The sequence below is a fragment of the Diorhabda sublineata genome, chromosome 8 (assembly GCF_026230105.1).
Source record: "Diorhabda sublineata isolate icDioSubl1.1 chromosome 8, icDioSubl1.1, whole genome shotgun sequence".
Lineage (NCBI taxonomy): Eukaryota > Metazoa > Arthropoda > Insecta > Coleoptera > Chrysomelidae > Diorhabda > Diorhabda sublineata.
In genome coordinates this window covers 4,592,827-4,615,510 of record NC_079481.1, presented here as the reverse complement: position 1 = coordinate 4,615,510, position 22,684 = coordinate 4,592,827, and the positions used below count along the sequence as shown (strand labels likewise).

The window sequence follows — 22,684 nt, the reverse complement described above, 5'->3', positions numbered from 1 at the left end:
AACTGACTTCCCTGGTACAAATGAAAGAAAATAGGCGTTGTTGAAATGTTATTTCAAAGAAATAATTTCCTAGAAAATGTATCTTAATATGTTATAACAAATATTTTTTAAATAAACCTAACCTAACTTACTTTTTTTATATTGTTTTTTTAAATGTGAAGTTTCTTTTGACACACCCCGTATTTATGATAGAGAGACATTTACGCTGAGGTAAGTTTATAGACAAGATCCGTGGTTTGCTACGAACTGTAGTACGATCCACATACCTAATATCATAATAAGTTATCACTGGCAAATTCGATATACTGAGTGTTTCGGGAGTGAGTAAATGACGTGAAAAAAATGCTGTGATAAGAAAAAAATTTCTAGACTCCTCGTTTCTGAGTTGTAGGCATTGAATGTTGCAAATCAGAACTCAAGTTTGAGTATAAACTCTAAATTATAAATTGGAATATTATGAATTTTTAATGGATGATTACGTATATCCATGAAATAAGTTTGACGGAATAAATCATTCTACATTACTATCTGAATGTTAGCGGCGGCTCATGCCTAATGGTTAACAAGCCGTAAATTTTATAAGGACAACCTGTACAATCTAATGATAGCAAAAAGTCGATAAAGTTTATGGCTTACGAGATATGTAGATTTTTAGATCGTTGTACATGCCGAGGCCATAAAGAGACATTCTGAAAAAAATTATCATAAATTTTAGCTATTTATTGAAAATACTCCCAGGAGGTATTAAAATACAAACATTTCTAATTATACTGCATACTGTGAACATCGTGTTACTTACATAAGGAAAAAATTGAAATGTAGAAAAATCTAGTCTACGGAGGATATTCTATATTTCTAAATTTTTCATGGGAATGAATGGAAATTTGTATATATATTTATAGCTATTTTTGGACATCAACAATAATCCAAATATAAAAGCGTTCCACCTTCTTATCGCCCAATTTTTTAAATAAAGCTAAAACAGAATACAAACGGATGGGATTATGATTTCAAAAGGAATAATAACAGATTTGTCAAAAGAGAATTAGTATATCGGGTTCTAGTTCCCAATCCAACGTCTAGAGGTTGAACTCGAATAATAATCAGTATTGATCATTTAAAAATGTGTTTTAGGGTAATTTTTGGAATCAATATTAAGTGTTTTCATATCAAATTTCTATATATAACTGAACAATACTCATCATCAGCCACGATATATATTTGGTTTGTCTATATTTTTGCTCAAAAATTTTCTACAATATCAGGCGTTGATATGTTAGTATCTACGAGTTTTAAATTGTTTCTCGATCTTCCAAGATAAGTCTTAGAACACCGTTTCAGTGGAATAACTGTAGAATTCTATAATGTTGTTAGTTCAATCTTGTTTTCCATGTTTCACACCATTCGACTTGGAGTCTTTTCGTGATGTTGCTATTGCGGTATCATCCGCATATAGCGCTGTCGTGGTGTTCTACATTTTTGGGATGTCCGCTGCGTATATGTTATATAATATCGGTGAAAGTACCGCATCTAACCTGCTGATCTTAGACTTCCAATTTCACGTTTGCAACCATCACCTGAAACTTCCTGTCTTTAAGGTACGTACTCAGTTTTGTGGGTAGTTTAGAGTATCATCTCTCTATCATTTTGTAAAGCAAGCCCTTGTGCCACATTCGATCGAAAGCTTTGCTTATGTCTAGGAAGATTTTTCTTACTGTGGATTCTTTCTGGTTGAAACCATGAGTATTATATTCTACTAGTCTCAAGCTAGGGCCAGAGTTGTACATACTTGACCCAATTCTGGGCCTATACTGGGACCATCGTAAATTCCTATATGGGATAAATATTTACTAGTAAATTAATGGTTCATTTTTTTTCAAAATTAATAAGAAAATGCGATTTGGAACAATATTTATAAAATTTCTCGGATGATAACAGAAGACACAACATTATATCATGTACGTGTTAGTGGTGTGTCTGTGTGTGTAATGGTCTCCTGTGACATTTTCTCTTCCATTTCTAAAGATTGCCGACCTTCTGCTTATAACTACACATTCATAAATCATATAAAACAATCTGAATGTATATTATGTGTTCTGTAAATGTATATTATGTTGTGGCGAGAGGAGGCTTTAATATTCTGAACGTGTGCTGAGGTAAACCATGTACATTTTCGTTGGATATCATAGGGATACAGGGCGATACTCATGGATGCTTATAATCATCCAATGCTTTGATTTTCTCATCTTTGATTCACAGTTCCGGGACTTGATGCAAAAAATTCGAAAGTGAATAGATAACGTGAAAATAATGTTCTGGCATAAAAAAATTTTCTCATACAACCCCTCGAGTTATAGTTAAAGTTGCGAAATCCGAACTTATATTTAAGTATATTTTCTAAATTATACATTCGAACATTATGAATTTTTAATATACAATGAAATTTTTCTATCGATTTTTCAACTATTAGGTACTCTTTGTTTAATTCGATAAACTTTACGGTTTAGGAAATATGTAGATTTTTAGATCCTTATAAAAGCCAAGAAAAACGTTCGCCATAAAAAGACATTCTCACAAATATTATAATAAATTGTAATTGTTCATTGAAAATACTTACAAATATTAAAACACATTCATTTGGAGAACTAATGGATAAATAAATAAACATTTGTACTATATACTATCGAAGATACTGGCATAAGGAAGAACTTGAAAGAGATCAATAATTATTTTTTATGTAGTTGGCTACTGGCAGATAGTTAATATCAGTTCACTGTTAATCTTTTCTAAACCTGTCATCAATAATTATCTCTATCTTATTTAAAGTTTCAATATGCTAGAATTTATCTTTAGTGAATATATTAACATCAATTTAATGTATGGTTTAGCTTCTGGTAACTCGTCAGAAGCCAGAATGTTATATAATAAACGCTTTATTGGGAGAACTTTACCCGTCTGTAGAACTTTTGTTAGGGTTGATCGCAGCTTACGGGAAACAGGTTTATCTACATAAATTAAGTGAACTAGTTTCAATTATTTTTTATAACATATATCAGTAAGTGTCCTACCAAAAAAAATTGACGAAGAGCAACATCGAACTATACGAACACCATCATTAGATGCAATTGATGCTGATTTCACAATTAGAATACGCAAAATGTCACTACAATTTAACATATCAACAACAACTATTCATAGGATTCTCCAGGAGCAATTTCTTTATCCTCTCACATCCAGAAAGTGCATGCCATGGAAGTAGAGGTTTATCCAACAAGACTGGCCTATGCTCGTTGGTTTCTAGATAGATGAAGAGAGAGAAAAACTAAAAAACAAACATAAAAATAAATAAATGAAGATACAAATATGATAAAATTTTAATATACAGATTAAAACCACAATGATAAACAACGAGTTAACAATACATTTGTGGGAGAAGTACTGATGAAGCTGGTTTCATACGAGATGGTTTTATGTATTTGTATTGAAGTGTGGGCAGGAAAAGTTTGTAATATTTTAATAGGTGCATATTTTTCTGGTAATAACCTTTATGGTCGGTGATGCTTAGAATTTATCCCACCCATGTTATGTGATATTGCTCTAAAAATTCGCAGAAACATGTGGTTCACTTCCTAAATTATGTAAAAAATCATCTTAATAACATTTTTCCTAATAATTGGATTAGTCGGGAAGGTCCATTTGCACGAGGATCACGGTTCCCTAAATAAACTGAAAGGTTGGTGTATGCAACACCGGTAGATACAAGGAAAGAAATGTTGAAATGAATGAATATAGAAAGCATTCATCGAAGCTGTACAAAAAGTATCGAAAGAATTTGAAATGAAGAATATACTGACAGTCATTATTTGATCGTCTGAGTTGCCCTATCTCAACACAACACAAAGAGAAATTAGAAAGCAGTGTTTCATTTCCATTTCACACCTTTGGATTATTCTGAAAAACGAATAGATCCAAGTAGACGGCGAATATTTGAAATTTGTTACAAAAAATTGTGTTCAAAAATAATGAAAGCAAAAAGGTGTTACATCGATGTATCAAGAAGTTAAATATGTATTGTTTTTATTTATTGTCACTCAAACTATAGAAAGGGCAAAAACTTTTGACCGATAGTGTACATCTCTTGTAGTATAGTAACAATTCAATTGATATTATACGTACTGAGTCGCAGTAACACGTGGATGGATCGGCTAGTAACTCGTAATGTCTTTTTCTATTCTATCTATGAATGTTTCGAAGTGAATCATTCAAACCCGACATTTTCCAAAATTGTTTAAAAACAGTGTTAAATTTAAACTTGCACAAAAATAGTCGAAGTAACAGAGCAAATCGCTTCGAAGCAAATCTTTTACCAAATACAACAGTCCAATAAGAAACTTATTAGTTCTAAAATGTTTATCAGCTTGTGAACCATGACTAAATTTTCCCATCACATCCCATAGTTAAAAATCCTCTTATCTACCCTTAGATGTGAGTCATTTTCACTGTTACATTCTGAAGCACTGTTGAATTATCGGGAAGATACGTAGTTGAGTCATATACAATGAGAACATACGGTTTTAGACATGTGCCTTCCTATAGATAAAAGGAAATGGAGGTTATCTTGAATGAGAAAAACATTACTCACAGCATAAACTAACTTTTCGCTTAGAATAACTAATCGGGGAATTTTGGGTTTTCCTTCCTTATTATATTCAAGTTAAAGAAAAAACTTTGTTCATTTTATATAGTTCGTTAACTTCTGCAGAAGAAGTGTCCGATGTTTTTATACAAAAAATATACTAACCATAGTTTTTATTTATTTTGATAAAAAGCATACAAACGTTCTTGGTCACTATCATGACGAGTGGATAAATGTCAAACGGGTCCGTTCCCAGTGCTGCCACAATTTAAAAGCTGAATGTAAAAATTGAACTAGAAAATGTACTAGATTGTACCAACTTCAAACAAATTTAATAAAATTATAGAAAGATGTATAAACATAAGTTTAAATTAAATTTTTTTTCCAAAAATGTTATAGACTGTGTCAATTATTATTTTAAGGATGAAAAATTTATATAAAGTTTACCGATAAAATTAGCAATACAGTACAAAAATCTCACGATCTAAATATAAATCAACTTGGCTCTGTTTCTAATTATTGTTACAATTGTACAATTTCTAGTTTATTTTATTAAACGAAAATAGAAAATAACTTTATATTTGCGAACGCAGGGAAAATGTATTAGAAAAAAGGAAAAATGTAGTAGCGTATAAAATACACTAAAATGTACTAAAATTGTACAATTGTATTAGCTCTGGCAACGCTGCGTCTTGGCGGGTACTTTTGAAATAGTATTTGTTCGTTGGTAGAATATTATTATTATTGATTGATTAATTTCATGTCAATAAAATGTTCATTCAAATTGTAAAACATTTTCATGAAATTGAAATTTACTCGAAAAAAGTTGAAATTGAGCTTTGCTCTAATCTATTTTCTGCATATTATTTAGTTTTATTTTGATATTAATTAACAATAACATCCTCCGATTACAAGAAACTTCAGAAAATTGGATTTGAATTAGTTGGTGATTAGTTTTGTTTCATTACAATGTTGATACCAAAAATTGATATTTCTTCAGAAAATTTTCGATAAAATTTGGATGGACTTTTGTTCTATTCACTATTTTTTTCTAAAATTTATTCAAATTGTTCGCTTTTGGTATCACTAACACATATAAATTGGATTTAAATTCATAGTTTTGGGATTATAATAGAAAGTATTAAATAAAGAGACTTGAGTATATTTTCTTTCAGATTGTATAAATTGTTACAACAAATAACTTTTCCTTAACGTAACTATTTTTCCAGACTATCATTAATTATTATAGCCATTGAATGAAAATTTACACACAAAAATATTCGAATACTAAATATTTTCACATAACACCACATTAACCAAGAAAATAAATTTGGAAAATGTGTATTCATTAATTAGATATTGAATTTGTAATTATATGTACATAGAAATAAATAGAAAAGTACGTGTAATATTTTACTCAGGACAATTAAATAATCCAGTCTTCAATTCCTCTTCAGTTTTACTTTCCATAATAAATAATTCAGATTTCAGTTCTTCTTTATTATTACTTTCCATAATCTACTTTGAGGTTATGAAAAATGATATTTTAGTTAAGTAATATGATACGTATATGTAAATATTACACACTTTACTTACTCAATGATTTACCTATCAACATAAAATATATTTACACGTAAATATTAACGCAAATTGTTTGATGGTTGAGAAAAAAATCGAGTACAAAGTTTCTACTTGGGGCGTTTGAGACCGCGCAGACGACGTTACGTTCCAGAGCACGCGCAAAGCTAACAAGGAGGAACGGACCCGTTTGACTTTTATCCACTCGTCTATCATGATCGCAGTAAACAAATTTTGGACCTTTTTGTAAATATTGTCCCTTTAGGAGACAACGTTGAAAAGGCAAATGTAAACTGTACGAAATACTTGACCACATTTGTGTCCTATCGTCATATATTTTATTGAGTTTTAATTTAAGAATCTCTTTAAAACGAATTAGTCGTCTTTTCTTTGTACTTGTGCGAATTTTGTCTCTGTTATTTTACGTACTCTACCTCGTCGTCTCCTTCTATTTAGTTCATTATTTCGTAGTTCATAAGTGTTTGATATTTTTAGATTTTTTCGTCTTTCTGAATTAAACTCTGCTTCAGCTGGATAAGTTCGTTTGTCTAACTGTTGTCTCGATCTCGTTGGAACATAATTGGTTTATTTGAAGTTTCATTTCCTCTCATCCCAACCATTACCTGAATAATGAATAAGATTCTTGAAACTTAAATAGATAAGAATACAATAAGATTGATATAAAAACTGTATACAATGATTCAAAGTAAACCACACCTCATTGACTTTGGAATTATTTACCTGAACAATGTAAATAATGAGGGTTTATGATGAAGTTCTGAATTGAGAAGAATGTTTATCGTAGTATGAAGAAGTATTGGATAATTACGTGAATCAAATAAATATATGAAAGGTATGCCTCTTCAACTTAGTGGCAAAATATCTCAATGCTTAGGTCAACAATTTGTTGCTAACGCAATATTAACATAAGGTAAGACCTCTGTTTGGAACAAAGCAATATTTCATGCTGAAAAGTCGTATTTTTTGCTCAAAGAAAATGAATAAACTCTTGATTAGGAATATCTCGTAGATAAGTTTAGTATTTAGGGCAGATTATACGAAAAATATAGTGTGTATACATTGTGTATAAATACAGCAATGTACTATTTTTTTGTAATGACTTCCATCTAATATTACGACCAGATAGCTACTCTCTCCACTCTATATATTATATTTTTTTCAAATAATCGTATAGGAATCTTGCAATATTTATAATCAGATCGTTATTTAATTTGTCGTAATGAGCGAGACTGGTTTTGTCTTGGTCTTGGTCTTATAAGAAATACAAGAATAAGATCGAGATCAAGATCAAGACCAAGACCAAGACCAAGACCAAGACCAAGACCAAGACCAAGACCAAGACCAAGACCAAGACCAAGACCAAGACCAAGACCAAGACCAAGACCATGATCAAGACCAAGACCAAGACCGAGTTGTGCAAGCTTTTTTTTCATCTATTCAATAATGCTCCAAACTAATTCTTACAAAACTTGTACTTTCTTCCAAAATATCTTGAAACCACTTTGAATTTTGAATAAATATTTAATTTAAATAAAAATATGTTCGTTGAATGAATTACCTGTGACATCTCATCCTAATATAAATAAGTGTATACTTGTACTTGTAAACTCAATTAAATTAAAGGGTTGCCGGTTGATTTATAGACGCCCTCTGAAAATAATTGGATACATTTTGATCAGCTTTCCGCGAGTATCTTTATTCTTTCACTTGCTTTTTAGTTTATTCTTTTTCTCTGTAGTTTTCTCTATAAATTCTTTATTCCCCTGATGAATTGATAACTTTTAGATACGCAGTCTGCTTTATACCATCAGATGTTATTATGTAAATTTCCACCTGTATTGATAATTCGTAAAATGAAGCTTCATTTTTTTTTACTTGATAACTGGCCTAAAGTTAATCCTTACACCAAGACACGGAATGCGGTTGAAAGAGGAGAGTAAAATGAAATTATCAAAGCATGCTTACACAAAAAGACGCTTTATCAAGTTTCTAGCTACTTGGTTTTCGGTACAAGGCAAAGCGTAATGCCGAAAATTAGAGGCTCCTTGTTTAAAAGACGAACTGCATGGAAATGGAAACATTGTATGAGATGATCGATGGTCCGGAGCTGTCTAGCGGGAAATTTTCAAATTATTCTACTCTACAAGATGACATGCAATAAAATATTTTTATAGACGTCATCAAGACCCACTTAGAATATTGCGCCGAGAAATAAGCTCAGTAATCAGGAAAATCACAATAACAACATTATGCTGGAGGAGGTAGTTTTAAAATTGAATAAAAAAATAGTTAATATGCAGAGCCACATTAGCTTCATGAAAACTTCAATTTCATACGTAATGGAACAAGTGGAGTGGAAACATTTCTTGAAAAAGGGTCAGTACTAAGAATTTTTGGTAATGTAATGTAACTTGCCCATCGGCCTGATACGTTCTTCGTATATATAAAATAATTACGTAAATACGTAAATTTATAAATATTTATGAAACTTCTAAGTTTAAATTTGTTCTTCGACATTGCATTTATTGCATCAGGATTCCAGTCAGTAGTTGAAACCTTCGGGTTTCCCTAGAGCTAATTAGACCCATTATCCGCCTTTCCCAATTCCTTTCTTAAGCAGCCTGTGACCTATTATGTTTATCTACGACATTTTAAAGTTGTGGGAAGGAATAAAAGAAATTCTTGGGTTTAATGGTAATGCAAAACGGCCATACATATATATCCGCGAAAGAGTCTGAGTATTGGAGCTCGAAATGTTTTCAACAATAAGTGGATTCGACCCTTTCCGGAACTTTTCACGGATGGCAAATCTGTTATTTAAAAACCTGATGAGAGCACTTAAATAAAAAGATAAATATTATACAACAATTTCTAAAATTGAAAATACACGACAGATGTTCATTGCTGATACATAGTGAATTCATTAATAGGTATTCTGTTTGAAAATTTGTCGAAACGAAACCGTAAAAGAATTGAGCCGACCGCCCACGATGCAACTACTATTTTAAAACAAAGCTTGCAAACGAGTTGATCTTGCAACAGTTTTGCAATCAGAATAAAACTTTTGAAACGTAATTTTACAATGTCTTTAGACTCAGATCAAGAAGACATCATTGATTATTATCAATACCACAGGGTACCAGAGAGAATATTGGATCCATCGATACCTAAATCAAAATGTGAACTCTAGACTTTTTGGTATGTTTCTTCCTAAAATTTTTAAGATCTTTATTTCTTGATTCTTGAGCTTCTTCAGAGAACTGGCCTATATGGAGAATGGCATTTAGCGACATACAGTTTTGCTGTTTCCAAAGCGTACTCCTCAAATGCTTGCACATTGATGGTATAATCGCAAGATAATTTGCGTAATCTCGCAGAAAATCGCTTAATGAGTTCTTTTTCAACGCTCGTAATCTCACTGAAAAGTGATGAGTTGGCAGAAAATCGTCGAGCTGTATCGCCGTCATTAGAGGCTTCGCTCCCACAACTCTTAAGTACATCAACGAGCAATCCCATTAATTCTCTGAATTTATGCTGATTGGTACGATTTATGTTTCTAAAAACTGTTTTATTTTCGGTTCCTCGACTTTACCACACTTCAAGGTCAAGTCTGTGAGAAATGTGCAGCAAGCATTCAAAGAACCTTATTACTGATTCCTCGAATAATTTTTCGATGTCGTTCATATCTTTAGGACTGGCTTTACATAAAGAGCATTTTTGCGAAGAAGACGTTTCCGTAATAGCATTACAAACTTTGCCATTTATCATTGTCATTACACAAACATGGGTAATTGCAATGGGTTTCGAAATTTGATCTTCTATGTATGTGGTTTCCTGTATCGTCAACTCTTTTGTCTGTGTTTTGAATTGAAAGCGGATAGGTCTACAAAAACGAGTTGACGATGGACGGGGATTTTGCCAAACAATAATTTTATCTTTCCCAGGTTAATCCACATAGAAGTTGTAATGGAACTGAGAACGTTAAACACAAACCTCACCAAGATCAGTCTCGACGAACATTTGTTTGTATCGTGATTGATCTGGGTATCCATCACCAAATTCATCAGAAGATCAGTTGATAATGAAAAAAAAAACCGATTTTTGCATTTCAACAATCCTTTTTACTGTATAGTCTTGCAATACAATTTCGGCAGACTATTTTATTACAATTTGACCTTTTCTTCGTGGGTAGCAATATGAATTTGCTTCGCGGAGCTCATCATAAGAGGGATTGATATTGGCAAAATATTTTTTCGCTTTCCATCTATGAATAAGATAGGAATATTTGGTATCTTTCCCTTCAATCATCACTGAGGGAGCTTCATCTGCGGTAAGTGGTAAGATTTCTCTTGCTATTTGAGTCTTTAGTCAAGCGTCTCGTATTTTACTAGCCCTAGTAGGGGTGGTTAACTCATCTTGGTCGCTGGTACAGTTAGTTTTTCCTAAACTATGAAGACTTGCGATTAATACACAAGTTTTAATCGGGTTTTACTTATTTTAAAACTTATAAAACTGAATCAGCGAGAAAGAAAACAATTCGTATACGAAATTCACAAAAAAATGTCTTGATTCAAAACGTTTAAAGCACAGGAAATTTTTATGTCTCACGGGGCTAACCGAGACTAAAATAAAATCATTAAAATCGCAGAAATAACTTAAAATAGAAGAATAATAAACAAATCAGTAATTGCAAGTTTTAACCCACCCACAAAATATTTTTTGGTTTGTAAGACACCTTTTCGACCTCAACTTCACAAAACGAAAGAGAAATTTTTTAAAGTGTATTTGGAAAATTAAATGAATGTATCATGAGGTGGGCGAAGACTTTTGTCCGGTAGTGCATGTTGTGAAAAGATTGAGCGTGTTTTGATTTCAACTACAGAATCATTCAGATTTTTTTCAAGTATCCGAAAACTTTCTCTTTGCTCCAGCGTGTTTTCAAGTAAATTCAAATGAATAACTCTGTTAAAACAACTCAAGTTTTCGAAATTTAAGATAAACAACTCCCCTGAATAATATTGTTAGAGGTGAGATATAACCACCGCAGTATGTAAGGGCGAACTTATTAAAGTAGGTTAATGAGAAACTCTGAAGAAAAGGTAAAACGCAATCCTAATTAAATTCGTTAAATATTAGTTGTGTCACAACTAAATTGTTGAGAGAACAATTTTTTTACTGAAAATATAGTAAGACAAATGAATTAACTTCAAAAGTATTTCGTTGTATTTGAGTTTAAAGAGTAATTTGACGACATTAACACTTTCAGTGCGGATCGATAGAAAATATAAATGAGCCGTGAGTGGAATAATAGAGTTACTTTATTTTATATTTATTTTCAGTTGAATAAAGCATTATAACAATAGCTATAGAGTTTTTTATTGAATTTTTGCAGCGCAAATGCGTCATCTGTACATTTTATTAATACTCTGGTTGTGTTTAGAAGACGTCTACGTGCGTACGTTCTTACTTTCATACCTATTTTATTGTTATTAATTAATTACACATACACATACAGCAAAACGCATAAATATTTATTTTTAAACTAAAAGTCACATAATAAGCCTATATAATAATACTTCATTTAGAAAAAATAGGTGATTCACGCAGGCCTTTTAGGCACAGAGCATGGAAGTGATTTCCTTCCACTCTTTCCTATTTTTTATTTTCATTTTCCTATCCTGAATTACTCTCTCTCTTAGATCTTCCATCACATCTGTGTACCATCTTTTCCTTGGTCTTCCTTTTTTTTCTTGTTCCTCCTTGTTCTATGTCCATCTTTTTTTTGTTGCTCCAAAATCTGACATTCTCTGCAAGTGACCCAGCCACTCTACTCTTTTGGATTTGATTATTTTGGTTAGCTCTGCTTCTCCAAATAGACTCCTTATTTCATTATCTCGCTCCTTTTTACCGCCTAGTTTTTTCTTTCCCATATATCTAAGTTCTGTTCCTCTGCTTTGTTAAGAATCCACTCTAGCAACACCTAAAATCTCGAACGACGATAAGAGTTGTAAAGATCGTTCAACCACCTATTCCGAAATAAATTTGTTTGTTTGATTTGTTTGCAAAAAACTTATACAAATCAAATTCTCTTCATATTTTTGCCCAAGCATCTCGACGGGCAGATATTTTTTCCTTTATTTCCTCAAAATTACGGAGCTGTAATTTATCAACGAACATCGCAAAGTCGAACGATCGTGGTGGTCATTCTATTACTCCTCTTCGTCCATTAAAACCACCAGGAAATCTATTTATTTATTGCCTAATTAAGGGAAAGCAATGTGGTGAAGATCAGGAGCATAAATTTCATTTTCTAAATTAATTTTCATTCACCCTTCCATTATTTCTCACGGAAAGCTTAAGCAAAACTTCTCTTTAGATATTATCTATGAACTTCATAAAAAGTCGAGAATTTTCATCACATCAACCCTCCCTGGACCTAATCTCCTTCGACACTTCCTTTTTTTATCATAAAACAACCAATTTTAATGAACATTTAACACAACATAACACTTGAAATAATGTCAAGAAACTTTATTCTATTTTCGTTATTGTTAACATCAACTTCAACCGCAACTTTGTAGATTCAAGCTTCTCTGTATGTATGTGGGATGTTTTTAATGACAATACCAATTTTTTTAACTTTTGCTGAATATGCCCTAAATTCTACCGACCTAAATATGCCGATATATTCCATTATACACATACACTTACTACTCTATATTGATTGTGTTCAATAGGTTCAGTTCTCTGAGGACAAAATTCAATTTGTAGGTACAGTTTCCAACGCCATATTGAATTAATTCTCATTTTCGATAACATTTAATCAACATTCGCCATTTAATAGAAACGTTGCGATCGTAGCTTGTATTGGGATTATCGTTAGGTGTTACAGATCTCCATCAATAATTGATATAAGGACGCCTTCGAAGGATGCTAAACGGCTTTCGATGTATCCTCTTATTTGATGAAATATGAAAAAAAAAACGTTCAAGTGGATTGAGAGTATATATGTGATGGGTCTACTTTGAAATCCCCAAATAATTTCAAAGTGAAGAATTAATAATTTAATAGCAGAATATGAAAAAACTGTTAAGTGTAGCATCCATAATATTCTGGACTTAGCGTCATTGGTTTCTCTACCAATCCAATATTGTGGAAACTCCAATACTGATCATACAATCACACAATAATTAAGTGTTGTCCCATCTTGCATAAATCACACATCACTTCTTTCATTGCAGGCCAGTAAAAAGGGCTAGGAAGTTCAATTTAAATTGCTCCCGCGATATTTTTTTTTAAATTGTAGGTTATAACGTGCACATGACATATGAAGAATATGTGACCCCCCCAAAATACGCGTCAAACTTGTCTTTTGTGGTAATTTCAGAATATCTCAGAAAATCATTGTCTTATCAAAAAAAAAACTGTAGATTCAGAAAGGGCACAAACTTTCACATAAAAAGTTGAGTTGATAACTTCGAATGTTATTATCTCAGGAATAACATGAATCAAAGTGGAATCTGGAATATCTACTCTTTTTGAGAGGCTTTATAAAAATGCGCTTACTTGCATGGATTTTAAATAAAACTCAGTCAATCTTGTAGTAGCTGAAAACATAACTCGCATTACATCTTATCCAGGTGAAAATAAAATCAGTCCTTGGAGGAATAACGGCATTCAAGAACGGGGAATTCAATACACTCAAAAGAACTATTCAGAAATGTAACTGGGAGGAACGCATTCAAATTCTTATACCTCTATATTGTCGGCCGGGGACCTAGTCCGAGCGGTAATAGTCCCAGACTGTGAAAACGAAGACGCAGATAGTGATGAGAGGGATGATGAGTTCGATGATTAAATAAATATATTGTTCTACCCATTTCTTGACGGTGATTTCTCGAGAATTTATTTCTTTGTACCCTTCCTCAATATTCATGAAAAAAACACTTATCCGTTAGGTCTGGTCTCTACTTTTGATTTGTACAAGTTTATCTAAATTTATTAATGAAAACGATTCACGTAACTGGACTTTCAAAACTCAATAACGACATTTCTCGAGTTTTCATTCGTATTTGTATTTGAAAGCAGTGATCCCACATATTTTTTCACATATCCTTGGCCCGGGGAGGGGAGAATCATTGCTAATAAGTTTTACCTACGATTTTTATCAATTTTGATTATATTCATTACGCAAGAGCGATAATCTCAGATATCTCTAGAAAACACTCCCAAGAAAGACATTTTATCGATTTGGGGAGGGAGGATGTGTCACACCAAGGGGTTAACATCGTTGCAAGGAATTTCGTTCTATTCCTCACGTTTTTTTTTTCATTCATATTTATAGCCCAAAACTAATAAATTTCATGTTTTTTAGAGAATAGCCCCAAAACTACGTTTTTTCCATTTTTCATTTAGATAAGATTGTTGGTAATGATTCAGTACACTGTGACGACAACAAAGCAAAAAAAATTGCTCCATTTACTGGCCTATTGGTTTGAAATAATTTTATGTTATAAGAAATTTTTTTTCATACAAATCGCTCTTCATTGATGCGGCCAGAGGAACAAACAACATCTGCAAAACTGAACGATAGCAAGCTGAGCCTGTTTTCTTATCAATATTTAGTCCCTAAGACACAACAGATGAATTATATGTTTTACTAGAGCAATTTAATTTGCCAGAAATCATTGCCATCACAGAATATTGTTTAAATAATAATGAGTCTAGTTATGTGAAGAATTATACCAAAGTATCCAGATTTAATGATAATGTCCAATCACAACGACAACCTATATTGTTTGTATTTACAGGACACCTGACGCTGCACACTTTCTGTCACAAATTACTGACCTTACTGAAGTCCTTACCTCTAAAAAGTAAACTAACTCTATGCGGCGATATCAATATGGATGATTATTACAGTGTGTGTTCTGGTCAAGAATGTCTTCAGTTAATTTTTGATTCTTTTGGTGTGGCCATGCATATTACCTCACCAATCATAATTACTAAAACCATTCTAGTTCTATAGACATTTTTTGGTTACAAAGTCATTTGGATATTTTATTATTAAAACATTTTTTCAAACCCCCCAAAATAGTTTGTTACAAAACTATTGGGACATACGTTATTCCAGGGAATATAGATGTACAATGCGATCCATATGTATGGACTAAATTCAATTTTAGCTCCATTATGTACTATTTGAAAAAACCTGGAACAGGTGGATTTGTATTATTAAATGGACAATTTATATAATGAAAATATTATCCTCCTCTAGTACCCCCTCTGAATTATAAGCACCCCCTCGAAAATTTTGAATGAGAAAGGGGCGATTTATGGGGAATGGATTTTAGTTATCTGTTTAGCAATATGAAGTTTTTTAAATTTGGTGCAATCACAACTGATGAAATCAATTTATAAGATGTAAAATTCAAATCGAGCCAATGCTGTTAATACAATTAGTTTTTTTTGTGAAATTATACATCTCGTTAGTTTCTTGTCGTGTAAAGTGAAACTTCAAAGTTTAATTTAAAATATTCATAACAATTTGCTTAATAGAAAACGTAAGTTAATTGATTCACTCGATATTATTAAATATTTCATCATTGTATTGTATCGTGTATTGTCATAAAAAGTTTACGAAATTAGGTTGAGGGCAAGTGAAAATTTGATCAAAAAAATTCATCAAAATAAACAAAACATTTTTTTAATTTCCTATTTCTATTGATTGATATAATCATGCAAATTGTCAGTGTCGAATCATATTTTGATAAAGACAGAAAGTAGTTGAAACGTCAAATTTTCACCTGCTTTCCAAAAATTATAAAATATCCAGTTTTAAAACAGAAGAAAACTAATATGAAGACGATTTAGAAACATAAACAAAGTATTTTATTTTCTTAAGATGGTATTATAGTCATATGATATATAAATAAATAAATTGTAATGAAAAACGTTTTTATCATTTTTTTTTATTATAATTTTGACGTGAACAAAAAAATTTGTTCTTCATTGTATTCGTGAACGGTTTGTATCGTCTTCGACCAATGTGTACAAAATTATTTTACTCCACCGTTTCAGTTTCTTTTTCCAAATTATATTTGCTAGTTCAGAATTTCAAATCTTTTTGATATTTATTTCATCATTTGTTACTATTTTCTCCATCAATGTCTGCTCAAATGTGAAAAAGGCGTATTGGTTTCATCGTAAACGAGTCAATGATAAAAATCTCCTAATGGAAATGGAGCATCGTTTGAGATTTACCAAAGGGTCTGGAAATATTTACAGAAGGTTTATTTTTTCAGACCAAACTTGAATATTTCATTCGGAAAAGTGGTGTTATCGATTTTTATTCTTTTTTCCTTGATGTTTACTAGGAAAGCGAAAAAACGATAGATATGAACTATTAGGTTATTGTCACTCAGTAGAAGTGAAAGTGAGAAAAATTTGTTTCCAAACCTTTTTTAAGTAAATGTGACAGAAGGGTGAACTGAATTAAGACAGCTGATATATATGAGCTTAAATTAATAAACATTCTACTCGACTGCTAATCCTAAATTAGCATTATATCTTTAACGCCCTAATCATTATTATTTCTTTAATTTCATCTATAAGTTTACGTTCAAATCATTACAAAAGACTTGAAAATCATAAAAAAAATGTTTTGGCAACGCTATAATACGTTAAATATGCAAAATGTAGTTTGTCTGACAACAATGTAGATACCACCATATCACAAGACCGTTGCGTTCAAAAATTTATAAAAATCGCACGAGCCGTTTCCGAGATAATTGAGGCGTTCCATACACAAAACTCACTCTGTATAAATCTAGTAGAGAAATTTTTATATTTCGGTTTTGCTTCTGTGAATATCTCTTAAGTTGAATAACTTCTTTGGAGCCACAGCTCGATAACATCATTGTTACAACTGTATTCTCCATTCACCTGACATATAAATGTGTAAATTTTTTTCGATTGCTGTTTCGAGATGTCAACGTTCTCTTTGAGCAAAGAGTGACTTACTAGTTAGTGAAATTTGGTGTGGAATTAGATTTTCTCGACCTGTTCCGACATCTGAATATCCGTGAAAACTCAAAACAGAAAGTAGTGCTGAACTAGAAAATGAATTGTTCATGAAAAATTGATACCGTAGTTCCCTTTTCTGGTGGGATTTTTTCCAACTTCTGTAGTAATGGGCTTGAAGCTGTGTCAAATAAGGTTTCATAGTAGGAATTGGCTTCTGGACCCTTTCCCTGGTTTCAACATTTACCAGATAGTCATCCTTTGTGTTCACGCTTCATACTTATACCCATGCTACATTAACAGATTCCATTTCCTGCTTCAGTTAGATTTATAAGCAGATGATCAACTACTAATGACCATGGTAGTCAGCCTCCTTGTGGGAATCCCTCTCACGGTTTTACCGTTATTGCTCTAGTCCCTAGATTAAAATCGATAATGTGACTATTAAGGGTGTCCATAATCCAAGCCACCATGCTAGATTCGTCTCCTCGTCTTACCAGTTCTTGATGGATAAAATGGCGTACTGATAAAGACACCTTCAATATCGATAAAGGTACTATACAAGGCAGAGACAGTGGACTTACCATTTTGGTATGCAAAATGATTTAACCTTTGTTAATAGTGCCGTTCTGATTTTGGAATCAATGATTTATATCATCGCTTTCCAAAGGAGGGAATAAAGACCGATAGGATGTAACTTTTGGTCTGGGTCTTGCCTCTCTCTAGGACACAGAGATGTAACTCCATGTGAAGCTACCACGAAAGAGCACTATAAGCGTGAAGATTTGTATACGGCACATAGCACAAGTGATAGTTTCTGCCGTGAATATTTGAGAAGTGATCTTACGATAGCTGCGCTTTCGCTATTCAACCTTTTGGCAGAGTCTGCTCCATTCTATGATGGTGGAACCTGGAAAATAAGTATCTAAGTAAAGCGACAGTATGCTCAGGTACCATCTTCCTTTTTAAGCTCGCCTATTCCATTACTATGGTTTTTGCTAGTACTTTGTGAACTCTAGCAGCGGTTGCTGTATCTTCCACCGCTTCGCCACGTTTCTCTTTTGAATTTATGTATTTAGTTCTCTGCAGTATTCCGGAGTAGCAGTCTTCTAACGAAAGGCGATACTTCTTGGGTACTTCTTATGCTATACTTTTAATTGATCATTGCATCAAAAATATCCTAGTATCTTTTCATTGAAATTCGTGTGTCAATTGAACCTTTCCAATATTGTGTGTTTTCGTGATATAAACATTTCCATTAATTTCACCTTATGATGTAAATGAATTTTTACGATAAATTCCGAACTGTCAAAATCGTGAGCTTATCCGCATGTTGACCATACTAATAGCAGTAATAAATCATCTTAGCATATCTGCTAGTAGCACCTGTCAACTACCAGATTATAAGTTTTGTCTTGTTTCACTGTCCGTATGAACATACGTACGTCTGCCTGTTCACGATATCTGACATTTGGCCTCAGTGTAAAAGATAATCGTTGGAAGCCGGACAATCCCTCGGGAAAATAATTTGAACGCACTATTTCATTTTCATATAGTCCCATTTCATTCAAACCGTATCAAATCGTATGATGTTTTTCACTTTTTTTGATATGCGTTTAGCTGGCTCTCATTTTAGGAGATTTGTTGATAAACGTTGGGGTTGTTTATTCCAAAATATTTCATAATATGAACGCAATTATCATTTGTTAGACGACATACAGTTTCCAAAAAAGTTTTTTGTTTATTTAATTCGTTATTGAGGTATACCAGTGAGCAAATTTATAATTTCTCTACAAAATAGGAGAAATAGTGACTAGTGAAATTACTTATAACCAAGATTATTGAGAAGATGTGATCGAAATAGTTGAAGAAAAAATTAAAAAGTCGAATTCGTGGCAACATAGAAGGGAAATCAGTGAATAAACAAATAGAGAATTAATATAAATACAGCGAAGGAAGAAGAACTAAGGACTGCAGAAGAAGCTGAATACTTGAGGGCTATTTGAGTTTTCTACTTCAATCTGAAGATGTCAGCAGTTAACAACATAAGTTGGGTGATATATTTGAGGTTATAACATTATTGTGAATATTTTGATAAAAATGGAAAAAATTGAGTATAGAGCTGTCATTAGTAATTTGTTTTAAAAAGGAAATACGCCTGCCAAATCACAAAGGAGTTGAATACTGTGTACAGACACTCATCATTTAGTACCATAAAATTTTAGACGTTTAAAATCAAACGTGGCAAGATTGGCTCGAATAACAACCAGTGATATCACCGATAAAGTTCACCAAATGGGACTTAACGACCGTCGCATAAAGGTAAAAGAGATGAGAAAGGTTATCGACATATCCAAAGAATGCATTTGCCGTATACTGACTAAATTTTATTTTGAACTAAGATAGCATTGGAATGAATAGTTTCCACGTCCTATAGACGCGACTAATATAAAATTATTGGTATTTTTGTCTCGATTCAAATCTCTGAATAAAAACACCACTACACTTCTGAAACGAAACTAAAAATAGACAAGACAATGCATTGCTAGGGACTAACCTGGTCGGTTTTATCGGCCGGAAAAGTGATAACGATTATTTTTTGAGTTAGTCACGGGATCGGATCGACAAAATATGTCGTTAATGTTTTCATACATGATCTATAAATGTGTCCTTTTTCATGTATTCTCAATTATTTATTTGTATGGACCTTTATATACAGTGCTTTTCAGATAAAAGTATCCACCTTTAATAACTTTTGTAATACTGGTATTTAGAAAAAATCCAAAAACACGTCAATTTATGTTGGAAGGGGCAAGCATTATGGCTTATTTAAACTTACTGGAAAAGCCACCCCCTCACCCCTAGCAGCATCCCCTTTATTTTTTTAAATTACTTTTCATATTTTTTATGTAAAATTTGGATACTCCTCTTTGAGCTGATTTCAAAAATGTATGATACTTGTAGGTTAAAGTGGTTAGTTTATGAGATAAACAATTTTTCTTTTAAGAGCACAAATTTTACTTATTATTTACTTTCACCTTATTTGCCTGTACTAAAATGGATTGTACAACAGTTTAAACTCTTTAATATTTTTAACTGTGCTATTTATTATGAAGTTACAATAAGTGTTCAACATGAGTACCATTCACTTCCATACAATGGTATAATCTATTTTGAAATGCCTCTCTGACATTGCTTAATACGGCTGGATTTAATTGTCGACATTCATTTTCTATCCTCTCTCGTAAATCATCCAGAGATTCTGGTTGGGTAGCATAAACTTTTGTTTATAAATACCCCCATAAAAAGAAGTCTAGGGGTGTTAAATCCGGTGACCTAGGTGGCCACTCCATCATCTGCCCCCTTCTACCTATCCAACGAGCGGGGAATGTTTCGTTTAAAAATTGTCGGACAGGCATAGCATAGTGTGGGGGAGCTCCGTCTTGTTGAAATACCAGTAAATCTTCGGAAAGGTTATCATCATTTTCTATTATTGTTGTAATACGTGGGTCAACCCCTTCCCTGAGTAACTCAAGATATGATTCACCATTTAAATTTCCGTTGATGAAGAAAGGTCCGACAATGTGGTCACCTAGGATACCACACCAAACGTTTAACTTTTGGGGATGTTGTGTATGGAATTCACGCATAATATGTGGATCACTTTCAGCCCAATATCTACAATTATGCCTACTTACTAAGCCATTTAATGACCATGAGCATTCATCAGAAAAGCAAATATTGTTTAACACTTGCGTCATTGATTCGCAAAACTCTAGACGACGATCAAAATCATCTTCATTCAACTCGTGCACCAACTTAACTTTGTATGGGTGGTACTTGAATTTATGTAGAACTCGGAAAACTGTAGAAGATGAAACACCGATCGCTCTACTTATTGTTGACAACGATTGGGGTTGTTGAGCCTCTAAGCTGACTTGCCCTAAAATTGCCACTTGGATTGCTTCGTTATTTACGAGTCCCTCTCGCTTATGCACTTTATTGCAAACAGACCCTGTTGTGGTAAATTTCTCCATCAGTTAAATTACATACTTATGAGTTGCATGTCTTCCGTCATGTAATTCGTTAAATATTCTAGCAGCAGCTCTTGCACAATTATTATTTTGGTAGTATAAACCTACAATTTCAATTCTTTCTTGCAAAGAGTAAACCATTTCAGAGAAACAAAATAAATAATGTATCAAATTACACTATCAATAGTGACTACAAATTCTAGTTGACAATGTCAAACTTGAAATGAAAAGTAGAGTTTTTTGTTGTTTGGATTTTTTAAGTAGAATAAATAGCACAGTTAAAAAGATTAAAGAGTTTGAACTGTTGTACAACCCATTTTAGTACAGGCGAAATAAGGTGAAAGTAAATAATAAGTAAAATTTGTGCTCTTAAAAGAAAAATTGTTTATCTCATAAACTAACCACTTTAACCTACAAGTATCATACATTTTTGAAATCAGCTCAAAGAGGAGTATCCAAATTTGAAATGAAAAGTAATTTAACAAAATAAAGGAGATGCTGCTAGGGGTGAGGGGGTGGCTTTTCCAGTAAGTTTAAATAAGCCATAATGCTTGCCCCTTCCAACATAAATTGACGTGTTTTTGGATTTTTTCTAAATACCAGTATTACAAAAGTTATTAAAGGTGGATACTTTTATCTGAAAAGCACTGTATATAAAGGTCCATACAAATAAATAATTGAGAATACATGAAAAAGGACACATTTATAGATCATGTATGAAACCATTAACGACATATTTTGTCGATCCGAAACAACAGAAATGGTCTTAAAACCCACAAAAATTATCAATTAAAAAAAAAACAAATATTTATAATTGGATATAGCTTAATTGTTTTTCAAAACATTCTCCATTGAGATCAAGACATTTTTGCATGAATTAGAACCAATTGTCAAAGCATTTTGTCCATACCGATTGAGCTACCTCCAAAACATATGATTTGAACACATCAATCGCTTTTTCAGGTGTAGAAAAACGTTAACCCATCAATTTATTTTTGGTCTACGGCAATATAAAGACCAAATAAGAAGTGCACGGCGAATGACCCATCAATTCGATGTTTTGATTTTTCAAAAACGTTTTTGTTTGAATTGATGTGTGATAGCTCGCACTGTCATGATTTCCAGTTATTCCGAAAAAACAGGTTTCCATTTGCTTCGAAGTGCAAGCGAATAACTTTTGTTGGATTTGGCTCGTCGTGAAGGACCCATACAAAAAGTTTCGGGCTTATATGTATAAATTCATGATACACCGCTTTTCACGATCTCTTAGATGTATTTTGAAGCATCGCACTAATCGACACGAGCTTTTTTTTGAACATTGTCTAAATATGTGATATCTAACGCGAACAAATCTTTTTGACAGCATAATGTTCATGCAAGATTGAATAAATGC

At 32.5% G+C, this 22,684-nt stretch overlaps 1 protein-coding gene across 1 annotated transcript in view; it reads left to right on the top strand.

The window, feature by feature from the left end:
• The window catches only part of LOC130448365 (disintegrin and metalloproteinase domain-containing protein 10-like), a 237,446-nt gene that overhangs the window by 175,838 nt on the left and 38,924 nt on the right, over nucleotides 1-22,684 (top strand). The gene's annotated exons all lie outside the window — the stretch shown is intronic.